The 8,301-nt window shown below is 37.6% G+C and overlaps 1 long non-coding RNA gene across 3 annotated transcripts; it reads right to left on the minus strand.

The window, feature by feature from the left end:
- Positions 1 to 627: 627 nt before the first annotated feature.
- Positions 628 to 7,578, minus strand: LOC126810642 (uncharacterized). 3 transcript variants are annotated; one of them, XR_007675276.2, is made up of 4 exons: positions 7,362 to 7,578; positions 2,956 to 3,868; positions 2,084 to 2,156; positions 628 to 1,395 (listed from the first exon to the last, which is right to left on the minus strand). It is a non-coding gene; the product is annotated as an uncharacterized LOC126810642 (long non-coding RNA). The 3 variants fall into 3 exon arrangements; XR_007675275.2 differs by having other exon boundaries at positions 7,225 to 7,578; XR_007675277.2 differs by lacking the exon at positions 7,362 to 7,578 and adding an exon at positions 6,964 to 7,207.
- Between the last annotated feature and the right edge of the window lie 723 nt (positions 7,579 to 8,301).

Raw genomic sequence — 8,301 nt, forward strand, 5'->3', positions numbered from 1 at the left:
GTTAAACCCCATTTCATTTCATTTCATCATAACGACTGGATGTTTTCCTTGCCATTCCCTCCTTGCACTACTGACAAGGGGACACCACACTGCCCTATACTAATGACAAGGGGACACCACTCCGCCCTGCACTACTGATAAGGGGGCACCACTCTGCCCTGCACTACTGATACGTGAACACCACTCCACCCGGCGCTACTGACAAGGGGACACCAATCCGCCCTGCACTACTGATAAGGGGACACCACTCCGCCCTTCACTACTGACAAGGGGACATCACCCCACCCTGCACTATTGACAAGGGGACACCACTCCGCCTTGCACTACTGATAAGGGGGCACCACTCTGCCCTGCACTACTGATACGTGAACACCACTCCACCCGGCGCTACTGACAAGGGGACACCAATCCGCCCTGCACTACTGATAAGGGGACACCACTCCGCCCTTCACTACTGACAAGGGGACATCACCCCACCCTGCACTATTGACAAGGGGACACCACTCCGCCTTGCATTACTGAGAAGAGGAATACAGCCAGAAAATCGCGAGGTACACCGAGCCGCCGTGTCTCCCTATTTTATTAATATAGAACTATTTAAAGCGACTGTTCCAGATATATTTTATTAAAATATAACTATTTAAAAGTAGCTGTCCCCGATATATTTTGTTAGTGTGAATCCAATTAAAGTAGCTGTAGGTTGTTGGTAACTTGTGTTTTCTATTCTTGCTATGCTATGTCTTGATAGCACTTGCTTAAAGTCAGGAAAAGTCGTGTTCATCAAGTCACTTTTTCGAATTACGTAATTCCGTTAAAGATGAATTATGTAAGAGCTAAATCTACCCATTGCAGGTCTTTCATTTAGCTTCAATTGTTATATAAATTATTATTTAGACAGTAACTAACAAAACAAGCCATCGTTGGATGGCCGTGATTTAAATGGATGTTATCTCTTTTTAAACTATCATTGATGTCAGCTCTTTATCTAAATCTTACATAATGTATCTTTAAAAAGGATCAACTTGATTCACTCGGACGATCAGTAACAAATTCACATTTTCAAATCGGTGTAAACGAAGATCGCACGTCCGATCATGCTATTAATGTTTCCGATTGCACTGTTCTCGCTGAAGGTTGGTTTGAGTCTGTTATTCTTCGTCGCCACTACCGCCATCGGTATCGTCTGATAACATTTTCTCGTCGACACAAGCAGGGTCTTTTTTACACTGGGGACCACAAAATATAGAACCACAACAGTCACACATGACGTCATGAACATAACAGACCCACGAGGCTAGTTTACAGCAGCCATTGTAGTTTCCACAGCAACCGGTACTTGAACCGTGTAAACCCCAGCCGTACGGATAAATACAAACACAACATCCCACCTGGTCCCTGTAATATAAACACAAAATTAGCGTCCATTTAACATAAATCATTATGCACCACCCTCAGATAGATAGACCAGTCGGACTACCAGCCCACTCAGAGAGATAGAACACTTGGCCTACCAGCCCACTCAGAGAGATAGACCAATTGGCCTACCCGCCCACTCAGGGTGATAGACCAGTCGGACTACCAGCCCACTCAGAGAGATAGACCACTTGGCCTACCAGCCCTCTCAGGGAGATAGACCACTTGGCCTACCAGCCCACTCAGAGAGATAGACCACTTGGCCTACCAGCCCACTCAGGGAGATAGACCACTCGACCTCCTACCTACTCAGATAGATAGACCACTCGGCCTCCCACCTGCTCAGATGGACAGACGACTTGTCTTCCAACCAGCTCAGATAGACAGATCACGCGGACTCCAACTCGCCGAGATAGACAGACCACCTGGTCACGCAATCCGCTCAGATAGACAGACCACTCTACCACCAAACCCCCTTCGGAGAGGTTGAAGTTGGCCTTCTTTAAAAGCGTGTCTTTTAATGAAAGTGATTCGCAATGAAACGTCCAAGACACATACCTGTGGAACGGGAAAATACAGAATTTTACCTGGGCAGTGCCGTTGCCCCAGCCTCTTTTTTCAGATTAAAACCTATAAATTATATTTACAAATTGTTATGAAATCGTCTTACCTACAATATAGATCCTTGCACTCAGGTGATGGTCTTTTAAAGACAAGGTCAATTAGTCCAGTTGATCTGGGTACTGGAATAGAAAAAAAATATAAATATACAGTAAGACCTGTTTAATCAGACCAAAAGTTAAATCTACCTTTTGTAGACATTAAAAGAGAGAGAGAGAGATGGGATTTAACGGCCATCGACACAAACTAGCAAACTAGGCAATTTTGGGGCTAACATATAGTTCATTTATATTTCAACAATTCGCTTGTGTGTAGAGGTCTTTGGTTATCTTATGGCGAGAATCCAGACAATCCCCACGAGGTTGGACAGGCTATCCAACTGCTTGTCAAGCACGCCACTTGACTGAATGACAGATTTCACGCGTTAACCATTTGGTCACCCAACCCCCCAGAAATCAGTAGATCGTAGTCCTGGGAAAATTTCCGTCACAACCATGTTCCTGAAGCAACGACTGCGAGTTTCACAACATCTGGCCGTTGCTTGTTTACTTCACAATTGCCGAACTTATAGCTAGGTTATCTATAGATACGTGAGCAGTAGCGTCCAATCAGAGGTTGTGACATCGCGACCTCCACGGAAACCTTGACGTTGAATGAACCTTGAACTTTGCAACTCGATTATCACATGTAGACATTTTAGCTTGAAAGCGCGAGACATGGTATTCGCGACGATCGAGGAATCTGATAGACTCACAAGTTGGGCTTGTACCCAATCGAAATTAGTGCCACAATATACAGGGTATTACGTGAAGGCCTTCATAAGATGTACGTAGTTAAAGCGAGATCAAGCCTTCTATTGAAGATGCGTAACAACGTTCCCGAGGACTACACACAAAGATAATTAATTATCATAATACGTACATCTTTTAGTATGGACGACGGTTTTAACCAAAAGTAGAATACCAACAATAATCACTAGTATTAGATTCTTCAACATGGCTGTCATCTCATTTAAACAATCAATATTTCTATCAACAAATATACGTTCTGATATTATTACACATCGTGTTCACGATTTCAGTCACTATCCAATCTCGTGTTCACGATTTCGGTCAACTATCCAATCTCGTGTTCACGATTTCGGTCAACTATCCAATCTTGTGTTCACGATTTCGGTCAACTATCCAATCTGGTATAAACGCTTACAAACATATAATCCGAATAGTATTCCACATATTGCTATAATATTGTCTATCGCTGTTTAAACTGAATATTTCTCCACATCTTAATATAATATTGTCTATCACTTTTTAAACTGTCAATATCTAATGTTTACACACTGGGTAATATTCGCTATATTACACGTTTAAACTGTCAATATCTAATGTTTACACACTGGGTAATATTCGCTATATTACACGTTTAAACTGTCAATATCTAATGTTTACACGCTGGGTAATATTCGCTATATTACACGGTTAGACTGTCAATATCTAATGTTTATACACTGGGTAATATTCACTATATTAAACGGTTAAACTGTCAATATCTAATATTTATACACCGGGCAATATTCACTATATTACACGATGAAACTGTCAATATCTAATGTTTATACACTGGGCAATATTCCCTATATTACACGGTTAAACTGTCAATATTCCATGTTTATACGCCTGGCAACATCTCAATTAAACGGCAATCTCTCTAACGATGTCCAAACTTTCAATATTCAATGATTATTGTTAACAGTATAAACACCAGACAATTTTCCCTTCTAACTAAAATGATTACTCTCGTTAACTCGTGTTTTATATATTTTTTTATTCCATGCCTGAAAAAAGATAAACACACAATTGTTTTTATTATTTTAGCAGCCTTGGTATTTAAAGATACATTATGTAAGATTTAGATAAAGAACTGACCGTTCTTGCTATAATAGTTCAAAAACAAATAATGTAAAACGAATATATTAAAAATTTCATTCAAATTAATTTATTCTGAGCAAAGACATCAATGTTTGTAGTTTTGACAAGATGTGTGCTTTGATTGTTTATTATCGTAACCACGAGGCTGGTTATTCGAGGCTTAGCCTAGTTTCTCCATTTTTAAAATTAAATCATTAAATGGCCGAACCGTTCTACTCTACTTAGGGGTTTAACGTCCTACTGTTCTGCTCCTATGTTGGGCTAATAAAGACGGGCATACGCCATGTGTGCTATGAGGGAAATTTTGCCCGGGCAGCGGCACTATCGCCTACTCTTATATCGAATTCCAACTGCCAAGGGATCTTTTACTTTTACGTGCATTCCAGTGTGTACACGGGAACTCGGTTTTTTGTCTCATCCGAAGGACTAGACAGCTGTCCTCTATAACATTTAAGGACTAGAGAAGGCATTAGGCAGATTTAGCTTTTGAATAATGCCTCTAAAAAAAAGATATCAGTTTTGTCTGGTAAAGCTTTTGCCTAGGTTCCCACAAATTTACATGGTCGATTTAGGACTAACATATGGTACAGTTTTTATTCAAAAATTTGTGTGCGCGTAGCGTTCTGTTAGGTTTTTTTAAAACATGCATATTAAAGATGACCATTGTTGCTATAATAGTTAAAAAAAAAAAAAAAAAAAAGATAATGAATAAAATAAATATATTCAAAATCTATTTCAAATTACTTTTTTACGCGAAGTTATGAGGTAGCGTATATTGTTTATTATCGTAGAAACGGTACTTGACAACCGAGACTATCCATTTTATCGTTACATTTTTAAAACACGCGGGCGTTCAAATCCACCTAAATCTCGGCCATCCGATGACCTTGGGAGTTGATTATAGGTGAATAAATGTTTAAATACCGGTAATAATTTATATACTCAAAGTCAGAAAAAAGACCGGGGCCCGAATTCACAAAGCATTCTCAGACTTAAGTTGAGAATTTACTCAACTTTCAATCACTGTTTATGAGAAATATCTTTGATCCAGAAACACAAAACTTTGCACATAGTTTCTTATTGATATTGATGTACCTGGTACATTAAAACAACAAAATTATTATAAAGGGCTATATTTTAATTAAAATAAGGTGAACAAGTTTGAGTAAATTCTCAACTTAAAGGAGCTAAATCGCTAATTTTGGGCCTAGAAATTGGCACAAATGGTTCGCAACACATAATAATGTAATATGAATTTATATAAACTGTTTTACATTCAATAGTTTCCGTTTTACTGTGAATTGTCATCAGTTTTGTTCGGCGAAATACGTCAGAAGTCTCAACCGAAAAACAGTTTCTAGCGTCTGGTTATTCCGTCAACACCGATAGTATATATTGCGCATAATCTCCAAATAAGAATATGGTATCACCGTTTGACATAACTTGTGGAATATCTAGCCTCATTCTTTGAGCACCTTGTTACAAATGGCGCTGAAATGTATTATGGTAAAAAAATTTATTTTGTCTTAAATATTGAATAGCAGAAGCCCACCTTTTCCAGGTAAGACCACGACACCAATGCTGATTTAAATTGCAAAAAAAAAATCGTGTTTTCAATGTCTAAGATTTTGGAAGATATTGAGTTACGGACATAGCTACTTTAAGTCTGAGAATGCTTTGTGAACTCGGGCCCTGCATTTAGACAGATGTAGCTCTTACATAATGCATCTTTAAAAAGATTTAAAACTCAATCTGTTAGACTAGGCCCTATCCTTAACTCGATCGTTGCTATGACGTCATGCCCCTTATCCGATTATTAGTTAGGCCTATACTGCGCGCAAAGTCCATCTACATGTATAGGCCTATATTGCACAATTTTTTCTAAATTTTACTGAATTTACAATCATTGGTCAGTATTCATAAACTGGATAATTCATTTAAATATTCGCCAGGATTGATATGCTTCACGCAGCATAATAAAGACGTCATCGGTACGGCGTTTGTGTTTAGCCTTAGGCTTAGCTGGTTGTTTGTAACTTGTCGGCATGAAGACGTCAAACGACGAATTTGTTAAACTCCCTAAAATCCCTCACAGGAAAATTTATGCGACCATTCTACCAATAATGCAAATATTTACTGAAACTAAAATGAATAACGTTGATTATATGCCGAAAATAACCGAAATATTTACTGAAACTAAAATGAATAACGTTGATTATACGCCGAAAAACACAAATAAAAATATAAAAAAAATAAACAAAATAATCGCTAACAAAATCGATTTGTAAACATCCGGTTTCAAGAATAGTTACCTCCCCTTACATATGACTTTGAATGTCCAGACCATTGACGTCAATAGTCCAGACGCAAAATTTGGGAAGTGAATTAAAGTGCGTGTGAAATAGCCGGTTGTTTTAAGTCACTTGGAAAAAGTTTAAGAAATATCACTATTTATTTAGTGCTAGAAAGTCGATAAACATTTCGTGTTTCGAATTCAGATGGTTGATATTACAATAACACCCTTTTAAATTCGAACTTTATCTCCAATATGTTTACAGAAGTTGAATTTCTGCCAGTCAGAATCGAGAAAATTCAAATTTGTGCTACAATTTTAAACTACAGACATCATTGATACGTCATTGACAAACACAAAGGCGGACAACCTTTTTCTACAATCACGCTGACAAGAGAGAGAGAGAGAGATAGGTTTAACATCCACTTGACACAAACTAGGTCATTTCGGGACTAACATATGGTTCAATTTTATTTTAATAATTGGCTTACGCGTAGGGGTCTTTAGCAGTGGGAGGAAACCGGAGGACCCAGAGAAAATCCAAAAGGTTTGACAGGCGACCCTACTCCTTGTCACGTACAACCGGGGAATCGAAACCACGCACATAGAACACGCACGCGCTAAACATTCGCCCCCTCAACATTATTATAGAAACTACAGACAAACACACGAAGAATAGTAGGGCAGAACTCAATAAACTGTATGTACCCGTAGGCCTATAGATCCTATAAATCACGATGTATTTCGAGATCTGTAAATTCTATGGTTGTTTAACACTACGACAAACACACGGACATCAGTAAGGCTAATGAACTACGTATTGATCCAAAAACACGGATATAAGTAAGATCCAACAAAACTGAAAAATATCGATCTATTTAGACACTCTATAAAATCCAATATTCTTTTTACACGAAATAGACAAACACGTGGACAATAGTAAGGCACAACTCAATGAATTATGGTTACCGGTATATTGGTGTAGATCCAAGCACTAATACAAATCTCGGTGTGTTTAGACCCTCTATAAATTCCAATATTTTTTTTACACTAAATAAACAAACACTCGGACAATAGTAAGGCACAACTCAATGAATTATGGTTACCGGTATAGCGGTATAAATCCAAGCGCTAATACAAATCTCGGTGTGTTTAGAGGTCTATATCAATTCCAATTCCTGGGTTCTTTAACACTAAATAGACAAATACTCGGACAATAGTAAGAGAAAACTTGAATACGTCTCGCGGTATATAAATTCCATAATTGTTTTGTAAAGTTTTCAGAATTTCTCACAAACAGGTATAAACTGGTTAATGCATATTTAGATCTAACAATAATTACACAGAACACTGCTTCACTTCACTTCCAAACAACATTTAATTTAAAGGTAATCCACTCTGATTTTAGGTTTTTTGTTTTTTTAAAGATAAATTATGGGAGATTAGATAAAGAGTTGCCAGTTCTCGCTATAATGGTTAAAATATAGAAAACGTAAATAGAATATACTCTGAACCGAGATATTAACTTTTATTGAATTTTAGGCTAGCTTCGATCAAGTCGGTACGATAAAAAAAAAATAAAGTCTCGATTACCTATTTCTACGTTTAATTATTTTTCCAAAAATGTATTCCAATCCGCTAACGATGACATTGGGAGTTGATTATGGTCTGGTTAAATTGATTAATTTCTAATTAGTATTTTAGATAACATTTCAGGCCCAAAAAATACCTGCAATAGGCACATTTAGCCTATTTCAGATCTTTCTTTAGACATTAATTAACTTATCAAGACCATAATCAATCCTCGATGTCATTGCTAGCCTGCGATATTTATTGGATTAAGATCCGATTTGCTGCTCAACTTTCATTCATGATTTAATCATGAAATGGATAATCGAGACTATGTTTTTATCGTATCGACTTTAGGTCTGAAATGTTATCTAAATTATTAATTAGACATTAATTAACTTATCAAGACCATGATCAATCCTCGATGTCATTGCTAGCCTGCGATATTTATTGGATTAAGATCCGATTTGCTGCTCA

Source organism: Patella vulgata, chromosome 1 (assembly GCF_932274485.2).
Source record: "Patella vulgata chromosome 1, xgPatVulg1.2, whole genome shotgun sequence".
NCBI lineage: Eukaryota > Metazoa > Mollusca > Gastropoda > Patellidae > Patella > Patella vulgata.